Genomic DNA, 19701 nt, shown 5'->3' with positions numbered 1-19701 from the left:
GATACCATCCTGTGTCCCCCTGAAACGCTTCCAGGGCCCCTGCCTAAGCATTAGGTGCTGAGGCCAGCGGGGGTCGAGGAAATACACTCCTTCCTGACCCCGGCACTGCTTCCCCGGGGGTGCCCCGATCTCCCCAGGGAAGATCCAGCCTCTGGGCGAAAGGTCCTTGGGGCCTGAAAGAGGCCACCGTCCCGCCAAGTCCCTGACCTGTGTGCCCAGCGCTGGTGCCCCAGGCAGAGCCCTAGGCTGCTGGCAGCCCAAGACCCCAGGCTATGCCCCCCCTCCCTGCGCAGGCTCACCCTCAGGGTGGCCCAGGCCCCCGGGACCCCAACAGAGCCCTCCTGCCACCCACCCTGGAGCAGGCCAGGTGTGGACACGGGGCCCATTGCAGTCCCCGCATGGCGGCCTGGCCCCTACCTTGAGGCGCGTGCCCTTGGCTCCTGTGGAGTCGGCCCGCTCACTCCCAGCCAGGTCCACCAGGCTGATTTTGCTCACCTGAAACAGCAGACGCGTCACATGCAAGAGAGGCCGCAAGATGCGCGGGGGCGTCCCAGGACCCCTGGGCAAGTTCTCCACAGCTGTTGAAGGAGCCCCGGACAAGCGTCCCCTCTGCAAAGGCGCCGCCCCTCCCCAGGCCCAGCAGTCCTGACCCTGCAGTTTCCACCCGCACCTCCGTCCCAGCTCTCCCCACGCCATGCCCGAGTGAGTGCCCAGCCACCTCCCCAGGGGAACACGGGCACTGCCGCCACACGCTGGGCGCTTTTCACACAAGGGCGCACTCGCTCCCTACGGCATCCACGAGGTGTGACTGTCACTGTCCCCACTTCCACAGATGGTGCTCACTGTCTGTGGTGGGATTAGAACCCAGCTCCAGGAGGCCCTGGCCCTGCTCAGCCACCTGACGAGCCATGGCTGCACCTAGTGAGGCGGGCACCGGCCAGGCTCCTGACAGGGGCACCCACAGCCTGGGGTGGGAGGCCCTGCACCAGGAGGCCTGGCCCCTCCTGAGCCACAGCTGCAGGGCAGGACTTGCCCACGGACACCGCAGGACCCTCTCAGTGCCCACCAGCGAGGGCAGCGGGGCAGGCAGCTGGGCTGACCTCATCCAGCTTCACCCCTGTCTTTCCCCCAACCCACCTCAGCCATCCTGAGCCCCTGCTCGCTGTTTCATGGAGTCCTGGTCAGGAGGACGTGCCTGGCGGATCTCCAGCACCATCAGGGACTGAGCAGCCCTCACTCCACCCAGCCCCTTTGCGCTCCCCACGCGGCTGCCTGAGCGAGCCCCCAACCAGGAGGTGGCTGAGGTGCCCCCGGGCCTGGACGGCTGGGGCACGAGGGCAGGGGGCAGAGTCAGAGACGGTCAGGGAGAGGCTGAGCACCCTCCCGCTACCCCTCCCATAAGCCTGGACTGGCTGTCCAGGCAAAAGCCCCAGAAGATGGTCCCCTGGCCTGGTCCATGGAGAACGCCAAGGCGCGGGAGAAGGACCTCTGGGGCAGGGCGGGGGATGTCTACACCTGGGGCCAGTGTAAGTGTGAGGACACTGCCTGCCCCGCACAGGCCAGCATTGGGCCTGACATCCTTGTGCTGCCCCCATGGGCCTGACCTCCACCCCTACCCCGACCACCAGCCACTGCCCTCGGTGGCACCGCCTGTGAGGCCACTCACTCACCTTCTCCGTGGTGATGTTGGTCTCTGCATCATGGCGCTTCTGGGTGAAGATGATGTTGAAGACGGCATGGGAGCGGCTGCTGGTCTCATTCATGTTGGTGGCCGCCACGGTCCTGAGGAGCAGAAAGTCACACAGTTACCCCTTGTCCTGTGGCCGGGTGCAAGATCACCGGTGGTGCCAGCCCTCTGAACCAGGTCATCGGGGGGCAGCTCCCCCAGACCCTAGGGGCCGCCCTGCTGGGCCTGGCACTGATGGTGCCTCCTGCCAGGACTCCAACGGGGCCCACGGCCACCTGCCCACACTGGCGTCCTCAGCCCCAGCCCTTGCTGGTGTATTGGGGGCAGCAGTGACTGGGGAAGCTTCCCACTCCTGGGCACAGAGAAGCCCATGCAGTGCTCAGCTGGGCAGGAGCCCTCCAGGGCTATGATATGGGAGGGGAAGGGGCTGTCCACTGTCCACCCTACCACAGCCCAAACCCGCGGTTCTGGGAAGCCCAAGGAGCCCGCCACACCCCACAGGAGGTGGCATGGGTCTCAGCAGGGTCCTCCAGAACAGGAAGCCCAAGGCTGCTGACGGTGGCCTGGAGTTGGTCCCGATGCCACCCTGACCTGCCAGGGACCTCAGGGAAGGCTCCCAAGACTCAGCACACGGCATGCGGCAGCCCAGTGCCCACCTCCAGCATGAGGTCACAGTAACCACCAGGGTGTGCTGTGGGCCTCATCAGGAACAGCACCCGCACCCACCGGCCCTTGTGGGGCCACCAAAGGGGTGCAGGACAGCGCAGAGTGTGACTCATGACCTCAGGAGCTGAGAGTGACAAGGGCCATCACCTCACCCTCAGGAAGTCCTGGGTGGCGGAGGGGGTCTGTTGCCATGACAACCAGGGCATCCCAGGCAGGAGGCCCAGGGCAGCAGAGGCCAAGGAGCCGGGTTGCTTGTGGCTGCAGCACTGTGCAGCCGACCCTCCCTACATGCCCCCCGACCCCCGCATGCTGGCCCCCAAACAGAATCTGGACCCCTGGGACTGGCAGAGCAGCTGCCCCACCAAGGCAGCGGCCACAGATGCTGCTAGCACCCTCCGGGCACCTCAGCTGGAGGACGCAGGCCCCCATGAAGGAGAAGCCCCATGGAGATGACAGTGTCCCCTGCACAGGGGGAGCCCTCAGCCTCTCTCGGGCTGGCACAGGCCTAAACGACCTTGGGCTCTGGAGGCCACACCTCCACGGGGGCACAGATGGACCCTACCAAAAAGGGCCACGACCAAGGTGAAGGGGCTTCCTCCGGGGAGAGGCGGCAGGACAGGAGGGCAGGGAGGTCCGGCGAGTCCCCCCACCCACCTGGCCTTGTTCCCTGAGTCCATGAGGTCCTGGATGTCATTGTAGGAGGTGACAGCCAGCTTGGAGAGGTCCTCCACGTAGGGCCCCAGCAGTGGGTGCTCCCTCACGCGAAGGTTGCCCTTGTTCTTGGGGTTCAGGAGGTCACGGACGCGCTCACAGTAAATCTCCATGTAGCTGACCTGCAGGGCAGAGCCAGACCGTCAGGGACCCCTGAGGCCAGGGAGTGGGGCTGCCACTGGAGGGACCCCTGAGTGAGGGGTAGGGGTCAACATAAGTACCCCTGACTGAGGGGATGGGGGCTGCCATCAGGACCCCTGAGTGAGGGGATGGGGGCTGCCATCAGGACCCTTGAGTGAGGGGATGGGGGCCACCATCAGGACCCCTGAGTGAGGGGTGGGGGCTGCCTGCTGGACCCCTGAATGAGAGGTGGGGGCCAGCATCAGGACCCCTGAGTGAGGGCGTGGGGGCTGCCTGCTGGGCCCGAGTGAGGGGGTGGGGGCTGCCATCAGGACCCCTGAGTGAGGGGTGGGGGCTGCCTGCTGGACCCCTGAGTGAGGGGGTGGGGGCTGCCATCAGGACCCCTGAGTGAGGGGTGGGGGCTGCCTGCTGGGCCCCTGAGTGAGGGGTGGGGGCTGCTTGCTGGGCCCCTGAGTCGGGGTGGGGGGGCCGCCTGCTGGGCCCCTGAGTGAAAGGGTGGGAGCTGCCTGCTGGGCAGAGGGCTCCCAGTCTGCAGCCCCTGTGTGTATGCGCAAGGCAGGGGTGTCAATGTGGCCTCCCTCACCACGGCCATCCTGGGCTCTAGGACACACGCATGCCAGGGCCACCCCAGCCACGGCAGGCATGGCCAGGCCCTGAGCTCTGAGGCACCTGCCCCTGCCCTGGCACACAGCAGCTGCTGGAGAAGCACCTGCCAGGTGGGGATCACCTCATCACTCTGTGCTTTGGGGGTCTCGAGCCCTGCCCAGGCCAGCCATCTTGCCTACCACTTGGATGAGTGAGGGACACAGACCTGTGGTGGGCACTCACTTTGCATCAGAAAAGCACTGCCAGCCACACCAGATTCCCAGCCCTGCCCCAGTGGCCGACGTCAGGCGGGAGCCCTACCTCCACGGAGTAGGACATGTTGTCATTGGTCGTGTCGTTGATCCGAGAGAAGAGGTCCTCGCAGAGCTGCAGGAATGGGGGGACAGTCAGCCGGGGAGGGCTGGGGCTGCTCCCTGGATCCCCGCCCCTTGCGATGCTGTGGGCAGCCTGCGCCAGGCAGGATGCCACCCTCTCAGGCCCCTCTTGCACCCTCACCACACACGTCATGATAAAGGCACTGAGAAAGTCTGTAGCCAAGGAGCCAGAGTCTCCCTCTTAACTCAGGGGTTACTGGCTGGTGTGGGTCATCTGCCCCTCCCCCCGGCTCTGCCATCCTACAGACATCCCAGCCATCTCCCTTCCCTCAACAGGCAAAGTACTAGTGACCAACTCAGGTCCAGAGACCTGCCCAGGGGAATGGCTGGGGACTCAGGGTTCCTGCAGCAAATGAGGAGCTGCTGGGTCTGGTGTTTGGTCATCCCTGTCGTGAGCACCTCTCTCTGCCCACACTGCCAGCCCTCACACCCTCAGAGATCAGCTGCCCTAGCCAGGGATCTCCCAGCTGCTGTGTCTTAGGCACATGATCAAGGTGGACCCTGTCCAAGGCCAGGGCCCTTCCTGCACCTGGGGCCTGGGTCTGCAGCTTCACGACCACATCTGGCTCTCACCTGCCCCAGCCCCACCCTTGACCCAGCTGGCCTTCCCCTCCTGACTCCCTGCTCTCTGGGGGCTGCTCTAAGGGGTGCCTGGCCCGGAGCTCTCAGCCTCAGCTGGTCCCGCCCCATCCGCTGGGGCTGCCCCTTCCCGCCCCGGCCTCGTGCCTGTGGGATGATGCCCTGCTGGTCCTTCTCCTGCTTGCCCATCATGGTGTAGGATTTGCCGGCACCCGTCTGCCCGTAGGCGAAGATGCACACGTTGTAGCCCTCAAAGGCATGCTGCAGCATCTCCTCGCCGATGTCCCGGTACACCTGCTTCTGCGACGCGTAGTTGATGTCCTCGGGCTGGAGGACCAGGAAGGAATGAAGCTACAGGAGGCTGGGTGCACCTGAGGCTCAGCCCATCATGTCTGCGGAGCCAGGGGGTGCCCAGGGCCTCAGGGTGCCAGGGCAGCACAGCGGGGAGGGATGCCTGCCCCCCATCCTACTCCTGCCTTGTGGGGTAGCTTCCTGGAGGAGGAGCCCTCTGTGTCACAGATGAGGGATGAAGAGCAACCAGTGAGGCGGGAGGCAGGATGGGTTCCAGCAGAGGGAACAGCATGTGAAAGGCCCAGAGGTGGGACCTCAAAACCAAACTAAGTTCCATGTGACCGTGACAAGCAGGGGTGACAAGAGCTGGGACTGGGGACAGGGTGCGAAGGCCCAGAGACCCCCAGGCTGGGCTACAGCGCCTGGACACTGTCCTGAGGACAGTGGGGCACTTTAGGCAGGGGGACAGAGTGGTTAGCTGAGGGTCATCCTGGAAGGAGGACGGACTGGATGGGGAAGGCAGAAGCGAGGAGCCCTGGGGCTGTTATGGGGGGCAGGTGCTCAGAGATATAGATATAAGGTGCTTAGATGAGGAGGCTGCATGCCTTCTAGAAGGGTCCAGGAGGTGGCAGGTGGAGGACGGGGCTCAGTGTGGACTGGATGGGGAGGAGGGAAGAAGAAGAGTCCAGGGGTCTCCTGGGCTCCCAGCGTGCAAGGCACAGCTTCCAGACAGGCTCAGGGTCAGCTTTGGGCATTCTGACTTTGGGACGTCTGGGGAAAAGTCACCAGCAGGTGGACGGACACACAGTTCTGACCCTAGAAACTACCCACAGGGAGCTGAAGGTCCCTCAGTCCCTGCAGCCTCCATCACTGCCTTCGCTGGGGACCCTGCATGGGCCGCTCAGGGTGACCTTCCAGGGGAGCAGGGTGGGGTCCTCGCCCCAGTTAGAGAGGAATGAGCGGCTCAGAGAGGTCGAGGGACCCCGAGGGCCACATGGCCTCCACACTGCTGCCCCCGCCTCCCCCGACCCGAGGTCCCGGCTTACCGACGTGTGCGACCAGTAGGAGTAGTCAAAGCTGAAGCTTTTGGGTGTCTCCTTGGGCTGTTTGGGGTTAACGATGGCTGTGGGAGGGAACACAGGTGGTTAGCGCTGTGCTGGGAGGGACCGTGACTAGCTGGCATCTACTCCCCAAGGTGGGGAAGTGGTCATAAGAGGCCTTGGGCCCCCGACAAGCCAGGCCCCCAAATTGGAGGGGACCTAGGACCCCACTCCCAGGCGGATGAGCTGTCTCTGCCCCCTCTTTATGGTGGGACCTGCCACCCGTGGATGCCCAAGGGCACCACCATACCAGCCTGCAAGGCTCTGTGTCATTCTCCCGCCAAGTGCAACTGGCTCCCCTCAAAGGCAGCCACCCAGGGAGGATCCTTCCCACCTGCAAGCCACAGCCCCTCCATCTCTGAGGTCCACCCTGGGCTCACAGCCCCTGCCCTGCCCCGCCCCCTGCCCAGGCCTTTACACTCCGGCTCAGCATGCACGTGCCCGAGAAGCACTGGAAGCCTGGGCGTCCATCATGTTTGTGTCATGCCTGTGCAGTTCTTCTAGGCTTGCTACTCCAAACAGAGCTCTGCGGGACTGTCTTCTGCCAGTCCCTCCTCCCCCTCCCTCCTCCACCCAACTTCAAGCCCAATCCCCGGCACCCTGGGCTGGCTTCAGGCAGTGCTCACAGAATGTCTGTTCATCAAACCCAGAACAAATCTATGAACACGTGATGATGCCCCCGCCTACAGCCGGTGCCTGGGCGGGGGGGGGGGTTCCCAGGAGCAGTCCCAGTATGAGTGTCCCAGAAGCTCCTCCCACCCACACAGCCTGCAAGTGTCTCAGGGACCCAGCACGCCCACCGTCACCTTCCATCCTTGCCCCCAGCGTTTCCCAGGCCCTGGACAGGTCTGGACCCTGCAGGCTGCATGTCCTCAGTGGCCAGAAGGACAGGACCCGCTGCCCCCTGGAAGACTGTCTGAACCCAGAATCGGTGTTGACAGAGGCCTGGAGGCCTGAGGCAGTCCCCTCCCAGGTTCTCACACCCAGGAGGAACACTGGCCAATCCTGGTCACCACCACCAGCAAACCTGAAGAACAAAGCCCTCATGGCACCGTCCTCTGCTTGGAGATGAAGGCTGGAGATGAGGCTTTGTCTGCCCCGGATGGGTTTTTCTCAGCCAATGTGGGCTGGGGGCCGGCGGCACAGCCTTCAGGATGCCCGCACCCTCCATGCCAGCATGTACCCTGGGGACCTGCCACCAGGACCACGGAGAACAAAATACCCCAGTTATGAGTTAAACTGTGTCCCCCCCAATTTCATATTTTGAAGTCTTTACCCCCAGTATCTCAGAATGGGACTTCATTTGGAGATAAAGTTGCTGCAGATGTAATTAGTTAAGATGAGGTCCTACTCCATGAAGACGGCCCCTAATCTAGTGCTGCCATGTCCTTATAAAAGAGGAGATTTGGAGACAGATGTGCACAGGGAGGGTGCCATGAGGACATGAGGGCAGAGATCAGGGTGATGACAAGTTAGGAATGCCAGAAGCAGCCAGCAAGCCCCAGAAGCTGGAGAGCCTGGACAGGTGCCCCTCATGGCTCAGGAGCAGCCACCTCTGCCACCGCCTTGATCTCAGACTTCTGGCTTCCAGAATCACGAGACAGCACACTTCTGTTTGTGGTGCTTCCTTATGGCAGCTCAGGGCACTGAGAGCCCCTCTGCCTGTCCGCACTCTGCTGCTGCCCCAGGCTTGGTTTTGCAGGCAGGCACGTGGGCTGTGTTCTCTGGCCAAGCGTCTTGCTGACAGCACAGGCATCACTGGCAGCCTTGTCACCAGGGCAGATCTGGTTTCAGGTCCCACCTGGGCCCGCATCCCAGGCCTGAGGATTTCCGGGAAACACCCAGGCACCCTGGCAGCCAGCAGGAGGGAGCCGGGGACTGACCATCACAGCCCTGTCCTCGGAGGTGAGAGGGGCCACGTCCGTGCTGTGTCCAGGAGCAGAGGCAAAGAGGAGGCCAAGCTGCCCTGACTTCAATACTTGCCGGGACCCAGGCAACAGCACCCGTGGTGCCGCCTCCAGAACCCCAGCACGCATCAACCAGCGCTGTGGAAACACAATTGCAGCGCCTTCCCTAGCGCAGCCCGGCTGGGCCTCCCAGCTCTGACACAGAGGCCTGGGACCCCTTGCTCAAGCCAGCAACACCCACCCTGTCCACCTCATCCCCTCACCCCGCCACACATGGGCCCGGCTCCCCGCACAGGCCTGGCCCCCTTCCTGCCCCATCCACCCTCTCTCCTCACCCCGCTGCACTCAGGTCGGGCTCCCTGCCCAGGCCTGGCCCCCATCCCCACACCCCTTCCTGCCCCATCCACCCCCTCACCTCACCCTGCTGCACTCAGGTCGGGCTCTCCGCACAGGCCTGGCCCCCATCCCCACACCCCACTAGCCCTTGCTCCTTGTCCCACCCTTGCCCAGCCCTGGGTGCCAACCTTGCTCAGATGAAGCCCTGGTGCCACACCCCACATGGGCCATGAGCTCCATGAGGCGGGGGCCCTCTGGGACAAGGCACAGATGGTGCCCAAGGAATGCCAGGTAGGTGGGGGACAGAGGGCAGCACAGGTGAGTGGGCAGGAGTGGGGCTCATTAGCAGCTGTAAATGGCCCATGGGAGAATCCCTCAGGCCTGCTTGTCCTCGGCCCCCACCCCTCCCTGGCCTGTGTTATGGCTGGGACCCCCATCCCACCCTGGCCCCACCTCCACCTCCATCCCAGGCCCTGTATTGTTGCTGGAGCCCCCATCCCACCCTGGCCCTCTCTCCACCCCCTTCCCAGGCCCTGTATTGTGGCTGGGACCCCCACCCTACCCTGCCCGCACCCCACTCCCAGACCATGTATTGTGTCTGGGACCCTCACCCCACCCCAGTGCTGCGCCTACCCCCGCCAGGCCCTGTGTTGTGACTGGGACCTCCACCCCACGCTGGCCCTGCCACCCCTCCCACACCCTGTGCTGTGGCTGGGAACCATCCTCTGTCACTACAGATGGGCCCCAAGCTCCACAGAATGGAGATCCTCTCCCCAGGTCACACGATGCACAGCCAGACTAGAAGCCAGGGTCCCCGCAACACCTCCCATCCCTGAGGTCCGCCAGGCCTGTGGAGACAGGCAGCCCCTCCTTCAGCAGCTTGCTTCTCACAGAGACCTCCCCCCGCCGATTCTGCTGCAGAAAGGGCTTTTTTTGCCAGGGTCTGGAATGTTTTCCTTGTGCAGGTTTGCGGAGGGAGGAAGAAGAAACAGGTCCTCCCAGGGCCTGCTGGGCTGGGCTCCTCAGCCAGCCCCTTTAGGGCCCCCATTCCCTCCCGCCCCAGGCTCTGGCCAGGCCCCCAGAGCTGGGCCCTCCAAGGCCGGCGAGGTGCCCAGTAGCAGGCACGCTTCCCAGGACTCTGCATGGGCCTGCAAAGGGCTGGACGCCGAGACGACAGAGACGGCGCAGGGAGGGTTGGGGCGAGGAGTGGGGGGAGCTGGAGGAAGGGGGACAGGAAAGGAATGGAGTACAGCCGTTTTCTCAGAGTCTCAGCATCCCTGCGGCCTTGAGCACCAGGTGCAAGGGCTGAGCTGAGCTGGCTCTTCCCGACGGAGCCTGCTGTGGGCCAAGCGTGTCCCTAGATTCATATGCAATGCCCTGACCCCCAAACAGATGGCATTTGGAGGTGGGGCCTTGTGAGGTGATGAGGGTGAGACGAAGCCACGAAGTCAGGGACCTCATGGTGGGATGAGTGGCTTTAAAGAAGGGGAAGGGACCCAAGCTCCCTGGGCCAGGCAAGGACGCAGCAGGAAGGCAGCAGCTGCAGGCTGGGAAGACAGCCCTCCCACGATCCAGACCTGTGGGCGCCTTGACTGGACTTCTGCCTCCAGACCACTGAGAAGGGAACATCTGCTGTTTAAGACGCCCACTCTGCAGCGCACCTGGACCTCCGAGTCTGGCCTCCAGAACAGGGGGAGACATTTCTGTCATTTGAAGTCACTCAGTATGTAGCCCTTTGTAACAGCAGCCCCAGGGACCACATGGGTGCCACTGCTGCCCGTGCAGAGGGGCTCGCCCAGCTCCCGACTGCTCAGGATTGGGGGAGCCCACAGCGGAGGCTGGGGTCTGGGGTCACGCCCACCCTGGGTCCAGGTCCCCATCTGTGGGCGAGGGCAGAGATGAGAGGCCACCCCAACCCTGGGCCTCCTCTGCATGGCCAGAAGAGTGCAGAAATGATTGGGGATCTCAGGGAGTACCCAGCACCACCCCTCGCTCCTGCACAGGTGGGGAAACTGAGGCCCAAAGGGATGCCCTCTAGCCAGTGTCACACAGTGAGTAAGTCATGAGCACAGCCAGGCCCCTCACTCCAGGAACTCACTTCAGGGGCCGCACATGGCTGAGGGTCCGCGTCCCCGGCCAGCCTCCAGCATCTGCAGAACGGCTGGGCAGGCTCAGGGCCCTCACGTCCTCTGGTCCTCAGGGCAGAGAATGTGAGGAGAGAGGAGGAGGATGGAAGCACTCACACTCGACTTCTGCCCCCAGGCCAACCTACACTAGCTCGGCCAGGCCAGACCGAAGTGCACCTAACGGACAGCTCGGCCGGCTCACAAAACTGCTAGGTTTGGTGTGTTCAGATGAAGAGGATTATTTACGCAGGTGATCATTACAGGATAACAGTTAAATTTACTTTCAAATGCTCCCAATTTCTGCGTCACAGCGGAGCTACAAGGCACGCTTTAGAGAGTGGGGCCTCTCCTCATGTTTTGAGACTCCAGGGACAGTCAGCAGCTTCACCGGGCAGGCAGGGCAGGCTGGCCAGGTCACTTCCCCACGACATCCTCTGAGGGGCCCGGCACAGCCCCCGCCATCTTCCGAGGGGCCTGGCACACCAGCCAGGGCAGCCATTCCCGGTTCTATTGATCTGAGCTGCCCCTGAGAAGTCACCAGGGACAGTGGCTCCTGTGAGTGCTTCTGGCAGGTGGGCATCCACCCGCACCCTCTCATGCCCTGTCTGCAGGTGTCCTCCTGGGGCTTGTTCTGGGGCAGGTCAGCCCTCTGGAACACCCTGGCCCCTCAACCTCCAGGAGAAAAGCCCGTGACCCCCTTCCTCCGGCAGGCTTCCCTGCACCAGGCCTGGGGGGCCTCCTTCTCTCCTGAGCTCCCTCAGTCCTTCACTCAGATTTCTGACATAGCTTCTAGCACTTTCTTCCAAAACCACCACTGGTTTGCCTTCTCCAAAATGAAAACAGCTTTCCTAGAGGTTTTTCCTGATTGTTCATTCTTCTGCCACTCTTTTCCGTCTCCCCACCCTGCTGTCTCCCACGCACATGCACATCTAGTGCACACAGGACCTGCAGTGAGTGCCCATCTGCCCTTTACCCACACAGTCTCACTCTTGGGCTCTGCGCTGACCTTTGCCCCCTTCCCCACAACATTGTGTGGCACTTTCTCAAGGCTGTAAACACAAAGCTTTCAGGAGCACTCAAGACCACTACTGGGATAGACTTAACGTCCCTTCAGCAGCTCCCAGCTGGCGGGCATTTGGGCAGTTGCCCCGGGCTTGGTAAAACAGCACCAGGGTGAACGTTTCAAATGCACACCTTTGAACACTTGCTGGATAATCTTCATTGCATTTCACGCAAGCAGCCTGGTGAGGTCGGCATCACATATCTGATATCCATCACCAGGCGGTCCCCAGCAAGTGGCCTGGGTGCCTGTCCCTGCCACCCTCACAGCCTGCCTTTTGCATGTGGGCAACGTGGGGCCCTGGCTTTCTTCGTGCGTCTTTGGCTACAATGGGCAGAACACTGATCTCATGTGTTGTCTTGGCTCTGTGGCTCTTCAGTTTCCCGAGGATGAAAGTGACGACGTCTGAAACATCCCAGGTGTCCTGGAGGAAATGCCCTGGCAGGCTCTCCACCCCCACTGTGAGTCCACGGCCCTTTCCGCCTCCTTGGTTTCAGAACTTTGCTGCAACCCCGCAGACATTTGATTCAGTTTGGTGATCCCCGGAAGATCGGCATCTCGGAAGAGGTTGATGTCTTGCATATGTTCATCTTTGAGAAGGGGAGGTTCCTTCAGGACCTACCAGTTGCCCAAAAAAAGTGTAGGGGCTCCTGCGTTCCCCTCCTGACCTCCTGGGCTTGCCTGGACTTCTGCTCAGAGCTTACTGGGGAGCAGAGCCTGCTGGCATGTAGGCGAAATCCCAGAACTCCAGTGTCTCCAGGGCCGGACGGGATCCAAGCATTTGAAGCAGGGTGTCTCGCTTCAGGTTTCAACCTCGCTGGCTAAAGGAAACGTGGCTGCCCACAGATATGGCTCTGGCTTCTGGCTCCTAAGCCCTGGGGTAAAGCTTTGGTTCAGCTTTTGTTCTCCAGGGTGGAGTGAAGCAGGCAAAAACCACTGGGGAGTGAGGTCTCGGGTCCAGGCCTGCACTGCTGTCTCTGAACCAGCAGCTCTCTGGGGTCTGGGCCGGCGCAGCCTCAGCCAGATGACCTTTCACCAGGTGGGCAGCACTGCCAGTGTCGAGGCCTTGGCAATGCTGGCTCACCTCCAGGCTGCACCCTCCCGTTTCTGGATCCTATGAGGGGAAATGCAAAATGGGGAGGCCGCCCGCCCAGTGCCCCTGGAGGCTGGGCCAGGGGGCAGGTCAGAGGCTTCAAGGGCGCCACTCGCCCACCCCGGCCATCACTTCTGGGACACCCATTCCAACCAGCCCACCTGCCTAACCTGTCATTTAGGGTCTGGCCTGAGGCTGGGCCATTCTCAAGGTTCAGGGGCAGGAGGGTCCCATCTCTGAGGCTTTGTTCTTCCATCCACTCTGCTTCTGGTGGTCCTTAGCTGCTCAACGGGTCTGGTTCTTGTCACTGTGCCAACCATGGAGTTCCCCATGACCCCACATGAAAGACTGAGGTGGCAATTGTGCTGCTGGCACCCAGTGGGGGATGGAAGGGGATTCACAGGGCCCTCCCTGATGTCCTGGGTCACCTTACAATGACACAACAAGGCCCGTTGGGGCATGGCACAGGCATCCTCTGCCCACCCAGGGCCATAGTGCTCACCAGAGGTCATGGTTCCCACCTGGAGTCAAAGTTCACACCCAGAGCCATGGTTCGCACCTGAGGTCACATTTCCCACCTGAGGTCACATTTCCAGACTCACAGCTCTGCACAGCCTGAGGCTTCCCTCTTAAAGGCAAGGGTCTTGCCACCTCAGCACTTTCTCTGACCACAAAAGGCCATGGCTGCAGTCAGCTAATGCAGCGAACGTTATTGGAAAAGCACTGGCCTTCCTGGGCAGGACAACCGGGAAGTGCGTTGTATTCGTCCATGGCCCCAGCAAGGCCAGGGCCCCGGCCACGGAGGTCACCCACTTACGAATGCACCTTTGTCAGCTTCCCCTCAAACTTCCCCAGTCTCCCACACTGCATCCTGGGATCACCTCCCAAATAAACTCTTGGTGCTCAAATCCTCATCTCTGGGTCTGCTTCCAGGAACCAAACAGACAAAACAATTCACCATGAAGAACAGTCAGGATGCAACCCCGAAGTGCACTGGGGCCCCACCGCCGCCGCAGCCTCCATACCCTGGAGTTTAGCAGGGTCTCCCCAGCCTGCCCACTGCACCATGATTAGCCAGAGCTCCACGGGCTTCTGGAAGGATCACCCCTGGGCCAGACAGAGGGCCCGAGCAGAGCCCTCACTTCCTCAGGACCCGACAGAGCCCAGAACACCCCCAGTGACACCTGAATCTCCAGCCCTTAAGCAGGCCTCGGAGACTAAACCTAGGGAGGAAGCTTCCATGGGACCTGAGTGCCCTCCCCTCGGGACGCCCCCCTCCCCACCTGGTAGATGATAGATAAGGGCATGTTGGATGGGTGCACAGCACCTGTGAATGGGAAGGCTGTCACTGTCCACATCCTGAAGACCAGGTGGCTGTTCATGTCACCACTCAGTGCAGCTGACACCACTTGATCCTGTGATGGCAGCAGCAGTTGCAGCTGCACCAGAGGCCCCAGCACAAACCGCCCCACTGAGCCCAGCCAGCCACAGAACTGAGAGATGACAATTGGTTCTTGCTCCAAGATACTGATATGGTTTGGATATGTGGGGAAACATATGGGTGTCCTTATAAGAAAGCCAAACCCAGTGATGGGTGTCCTTATAAAAAAGCCACATGAAAGCAGAGACACAGACACACAGAGGAGAAGGCCACGTGACGACGGAGGCAGAGACTAGAGCAACGCGGCTGCAGGCCAAGGTGGCTGGCACCCACCCGCCCCCGGAGAAGGCAGGAAAGGTCCTCCCTAGGAGCTCAGAGAGAGTGAGGCCCTGCTGGCACCTTGACTTTGGACTTCTGGCCTCCACAGCTGTGGGCATAAATCTCTATTCTTATAAGCCCACCACCATTGGTGGCAGTTTGTTACAGCAGCCCCAGGACACCCACACGCCACATAGACAAGGAGGTGCTCTTGGGGCCAGGGCCAGGTTGACTGCTGAGCCTGGCCCATAGGCACAGGACCATGGCCCCCAGCAACCCGTGGCCGACCCCGATGTTGTGCAGGCCGATACTCACTGGTGGTGCTTCCAGACATCTGAATGATGCACTTGGAGTCACGGCTCATTTCCCGGAATTGAAGGGGCGGACCCGCACCGCCACCTTCACCGAAGCCCCAGCCATCTCTGTGGCCTTCGTGGGTCACTCCTTGCAGTAGTGGGAGCCCCAGTGTGGGGAGAACACCTTGGAAAAAAGGGAAACATGAATTAGAAACAATATCCGAGGAGGCAGGACAGGCACTCCAGCTGCAGCTGAAGCCACAGGTCTTCTCCACTCCCCTCCAAAGTCCCCAGCGTGACACTTGCATGGGGTGGAATCCACAAGAAGAGGAGGCAGCACAGATAATTCTAGAAAGCAGGAGCCCAGCGGGACCAGTGGAACCCAGCTTCGCAAGCCTGAGGAAGCTGAAACCCAATGAAAGAAACAGAAACACAGCGACCTGGGTGTGAACGTGAAGGTGGCCTTCACACCCGCGGCAAATCCCCCAAGAAGGGTCTTCCCTGCGAATGCAGGCCCTGGTGGGGTCTGTGCCAGGTCCGCGCAGGCCCCAAGAGCCAGTGCTGGCTCCAGATCGACATGTCAAGGACGCTTTAAAATGGGACAGTGTTCTAGAATGCCCCATCACACGCTCCACACCAAGCACCAGCTGGCAGCCACATCAGCAGTAGCATGGTCTCTGAATTAGCAAGAAAGAGAACTTTACTCAGAAATGAAAAGAACAGCACAGATAGCCCTAAGCAATGGGACAAAAGTCAACGTTTTCGGCCCAATTTCCTGCTGGTAATTCACGCAGAAGGTGGAGAGGAACGTTCCTGAGCCCCGCTGAGAAGGAGCAGCCGACAAGTCATGGGGAATTCGGTACAAGCCAGGGCTGGGGGACCAGCCTCGGCCTTGCCTTTATCCCACCTGTGACTTAGCTTCCTGGGCCCCAGTTTACCGTCTGCGAAATGACAGGGTGGTGGTCAGGAACCCCAAAATGATTTGGCCTCTTGGGTGATGGGACTCTGAAGAAGGCTGATGAAAACTCCCCGCAAAACAGTGATGAAGCAGCCACTGTGAAAGGTCTTTCGGGCTGACCAGCCAGATGCTGCTGCTTCCCATGGGACTTGCGGCCTGAACAATGGGGCTCCTGGGCACAGGGACAGGGACAGCCTCGGACAGAGCTGTTGGTTACAGGAATGGCCAAAGCTCCGTGAAACAGAATTCATGCAGCCTGACATGAGAGGTTTTCGCCAACTGCTGTCTAAATGCTCTAGGGTGCCCACTCACTAGTGAGTCCCACATCACCAGAGGCATCCAAGTAGAGCGAAGGCTAAGAGGCCTCCTTGAAACTCTTCCACACTGACATTCCATGAAGAGGCAACCTTCTGCTTGGTCGTCCCCATCCGAGAATCTGGCAAAAAGCCCCCATCCTACAGTGCCCCAGCCTCATAGCTGTGAAGAAGGGACAAGCCCCTCTGGGCTGCCCCTGGAAGCTCCAGGATCAAGAGCAGGAGGGGTCTGTCTGCAGAAGGATAGGAGGCACAGCGAGCCTGGGACCAGGGCAGATGCTGAACTCCTGGACCCTGCCCAGGCCACTCCCAGGCTCCCCAGAACTCCTCCGCAGAACAGGCTGGATGTGGGGCAGGGCTGTCCCTCAGGCAAACAGCTCTTCCAGAGGCTACAGGGGAGGGGGATGCGCCAGGCCACCCTATGGCTAAGTGGGGACAAGTTCCTGATGTGGCTGGACTCATGCCGCCTACACCACAGCCCCTTAGAGCCACAAGGTGCAGCCGCGTCTACACTCCAGAGTGCTTCCGCCACTATCTCCTCCTCACGGCCAGGAGTGGCTGCCAGCGTGGACAGAGGGATGACCTCTGAGAATCTGTGTTTCCTTGTGGTGAAAATCCCTGCACATTTAAAACTGGAAAAAGTCTTAGGACATTCCAGCCGGGATGGAGAGAGGAACAGGCGAGCTCACGAGTCCCTGGCTAGAGCACAAATCCCCAGCCAGGATGGAGAGAGGAACAGGCGAGTTCACGAGTCCCTGGCTAGAGCACAAATCCCGCAAGGTTTCTAGGGAGCAATTCTGCAGCACGCCCTGGGCCTTTAAGAAGGTCTATATTCTTTGACTCAGTAATCCCAAGTACTAAAATCGGAAATACTTAGAAATTAAGAAAATATTGATGAAAGCAGATATTCCATTCAACAGTGCAAAATTTCCAGTTCTCCCCAAATATAGCTATATAAATTCAGTGCAATTCCAATAAACAAAATATTCCAACAGGACGTTCAATGGAATTTGGCAGGATAGAGAACTTTGAAAAATGAGAACAGAGGGGAAACATCCCCTACCAGCTATCATATATCCTACAGAGCTACAACAATTCCCAAAGTCTAGAAATGGCACATGAACAGACTAAGCATGTCCAAAGCAGTCACACACACACACACACACTAAAGAAAAAGGCAGCAATTTAGGGAATGAGGTAAGATCAGTATGGGACAACTGGCTCTCCCGTATTGAAAAAATAAAGCTATTATAGAACTTGATCTTTAAAATGTAAAAGCATTACAAGGACACAGAGAAGCCTCTGTTCTTGGCTCTGGGGCGTGGAATATGCACACCACGAAGCACGGAAGGCCGAAGGCGGCTTGGTGGGTGCAGTGGCCAGCAGCCGACCAATGCACTACTCAAGAGGCCCGATGCCGCGCTGCACTGTGTGTGAAGGAAAATCAGTGTGCAGCCGCAAGCCAACATTCCAGAGGAGGGGCTGCCAAGACGGGAGCTGGCCTCCGCAGCACAGCCTCCAGGGTGTATTTGCATTCTGTGCACGGGGCAAGAGACTGGGAATCTGGAGTCTTCCCAGACAGAGAGTCGTTGCTGAGGGACGGAGGAAGCTGCAGAGCTTTTGGGCAAAAAGAAACTTGAGAGGCCAAGATTCCAGAAAACAGAGGTGAAGAACTAAGATGAACAAATGTCCAGTCCTTCCCTTAAGACATTTGCCAAATTCTGAGGATATGAGAGGTGAGATTTTTAAAAAACCCAAGCTGAAAACCAAAGAGGAGTCTTGCACAGTCTCAGGTGGGAAGGAACAAAGATTTGAGTTCAGGGTCCTCCGGGAGGAGAATACCCAGTGATCACAGCAGGCTGTGGCTGAAAGCCAGCAAGGTACGAAACCTAAGAGCAGGGCAGAGCCACAGCTCGGACGAGCCTTATGAAAACTACAACCTGCCCTCACTTGGCTTAATTCGGACTTCAGTCTGGCTGCCTGGGAGAGAAAATGGAAGCCATCTGGAGCCTCTACACTCTTTTACTTTTATTTTTATTTTTTCAAACCCAGGATAATCTCTGTACTCTACATTCTTTTAATAGGCAATGTGTGACATCCAGTCAAAACTTAGAAGGTATAAAATAAGAAAGGACTCTGATTAAAAACAAAGAGGAAAAATAAATATAAACACATGAGAAAAAAAAAGACACATATCTACACATGATCCAGATCTAGGAGTTATTAAACAAGGACTTCAGAACAACCTGACTAATATATTCAAAATAAGAGCAAAAGGGGACAGAGAATTTAAATGGAAAATGGAGAATTTTGCCAGAGGACTGGAAACTATAAAAAAAAAATCAAATGGAAATGCTAGATCTGGAAAACAAAATACTAAAATTAGGAACTCAAGAGATAGACACAGTTGAAGACAGTGTTAGCAAACTGGAGGACAGGTAATAGAAAATATAGAAAATTTAAAACAGATAAAAAGAATAGAAAATATAGACATGAGAGCCAGAAAAGTACAGGACACAGTGAAATGGTCAAACATACCTGTAACTGGAATCTAGAAGGAGAAGAAATGGAATGGGGGGTGCTATGGTCTGAATGTTTGTGTCCCCTGTTCCCATCCAAATTCCTATGTTGAAATCCTAACCCCAAAGTGATGACTTTAGGAAGTGGGGCCTTTTAGAGGTGATTAGGGTCGTGAGGGTGGGACTTCACAAATGGGATCAGTGCCCTTAAGAAAAGAAATGCCAGAGACACCCTCAGCCCCTCCACCACGTGAGAACAGGGCAAGAAGGTGTCTAGGAGCCAGAAAGCAGATCCTCAGCCAACGTGCCTTGCTCTTGAGCTTCTCAGCCTCCAGAACCGTGAAAAATAAATTCTGTTATTCATAAGCCACCCGGTTTAAGATATTTTTGTTATAGCAGCTGGAATGGACTGAGACAGGGGAGAAGCAATATTTACAAAACTGATGACCACGGATTGTCCAAAGCTGCTGAAGCACATCGACCCACAGTTTCAAGAAGCTCTACAAATGCAAAGCAAGACAAACAAGAAAGCCACACAAGGCACAGCACTGCAACACTGCTAGGACCAAGGATGAAGGGAGAAAGCTTAAAGTCAGCCAGAAAAAAAAAAAAGGCATGTAACCTTTAAAGGAGCAAAAATAAGATTGACAACTGACTCCTGAACAGAAATGATAGAAACCAAAAGACAAGATTGCAAGGTTTCAACATGATCATGAAAGAGGTAACAGTAATCATTTATGTTCAATTGTCAAGGATACATGTTGTCATTGCTAGGGTAATCATTTAGAAAGTAGAAAACTGATGTATAACTAACAAGTTAATAGAAAAATACCCAAAAAATTAAAATTTCTTTTATGAATCCAATAGAAGGCAACGAAGGAGAAAAACAGAATATGAAAAGATAATGTCAAGTGGAAAAGAAAGAGTTAAGATTGCAGATAAAAGGTCAACTCAGTATGAACTAAATACACCAAGTAAAACATTAAAAATTGTCAGACCAGATTTTTATAAATTATATTCTGTTCATAACAGACTCTACATACAAAGACACAGAGAGGTTGAAAATAAAAGGATGAAAATTTGTGCTTGTTCTATCAGCCACTGAGGAGGAGAAAATATATATCGTACACATTATTTTGTTTATTTATTTTGAGACCGGGTCTCCTGTCTCCAAGACGGGAGTTCAGTGGCGTGATCTTAGCTCACTACAGCCTCTACCTCCTAGGCTTAAGCAATCC

General features: G+C 58.3%; 1 pseudogene across 1 annotated transcript; it reads right to left on the bottom strand.

Annotated features, from left to right (window-relative positions):
* Positions 1-352: 352 nt before the first annotated feature.
* On the bottom strand, positions 353-14949 carry LOC115833721 (annotated as a pseudogene). Its single transcript, XR_004029056.1, has 7 exons — positions 14692-14949; positions 6102-6178; positions 4912-5091; positions 4112-4177; positions 3008-3186; positions 1671-1782; positions 353-495 (listed from the first exon to the last, which is right to left on the bottom strand). The product of XR_004029056.1 is annotated as a kinesin-like protein KIF1A (transcript).
* Positions 14950-19701: the final 4752 nt, after the last annotated feature.

The sequence above is a fragment of the Nomascus leucogenys genome, unplaced genomic scaffold (assembly GCF_006542625.1).
Source record: "Nomascus leucogenys isolate Asia unplaced genomic scaffold, Asia_NLE_v1 001932F_19687_qpd_obj, whole genome shotgun sequence".
NCBI lineage: Eukaryota > Metazoa > Chordata > Mammalia > Primates > Hylobatidae > Nomascus > Nomascus leucogenys.
Note: the sequence above shows the minus strand (reverse complement) of the source record. Positions and strands in the feature narration are given on the sequence as shown.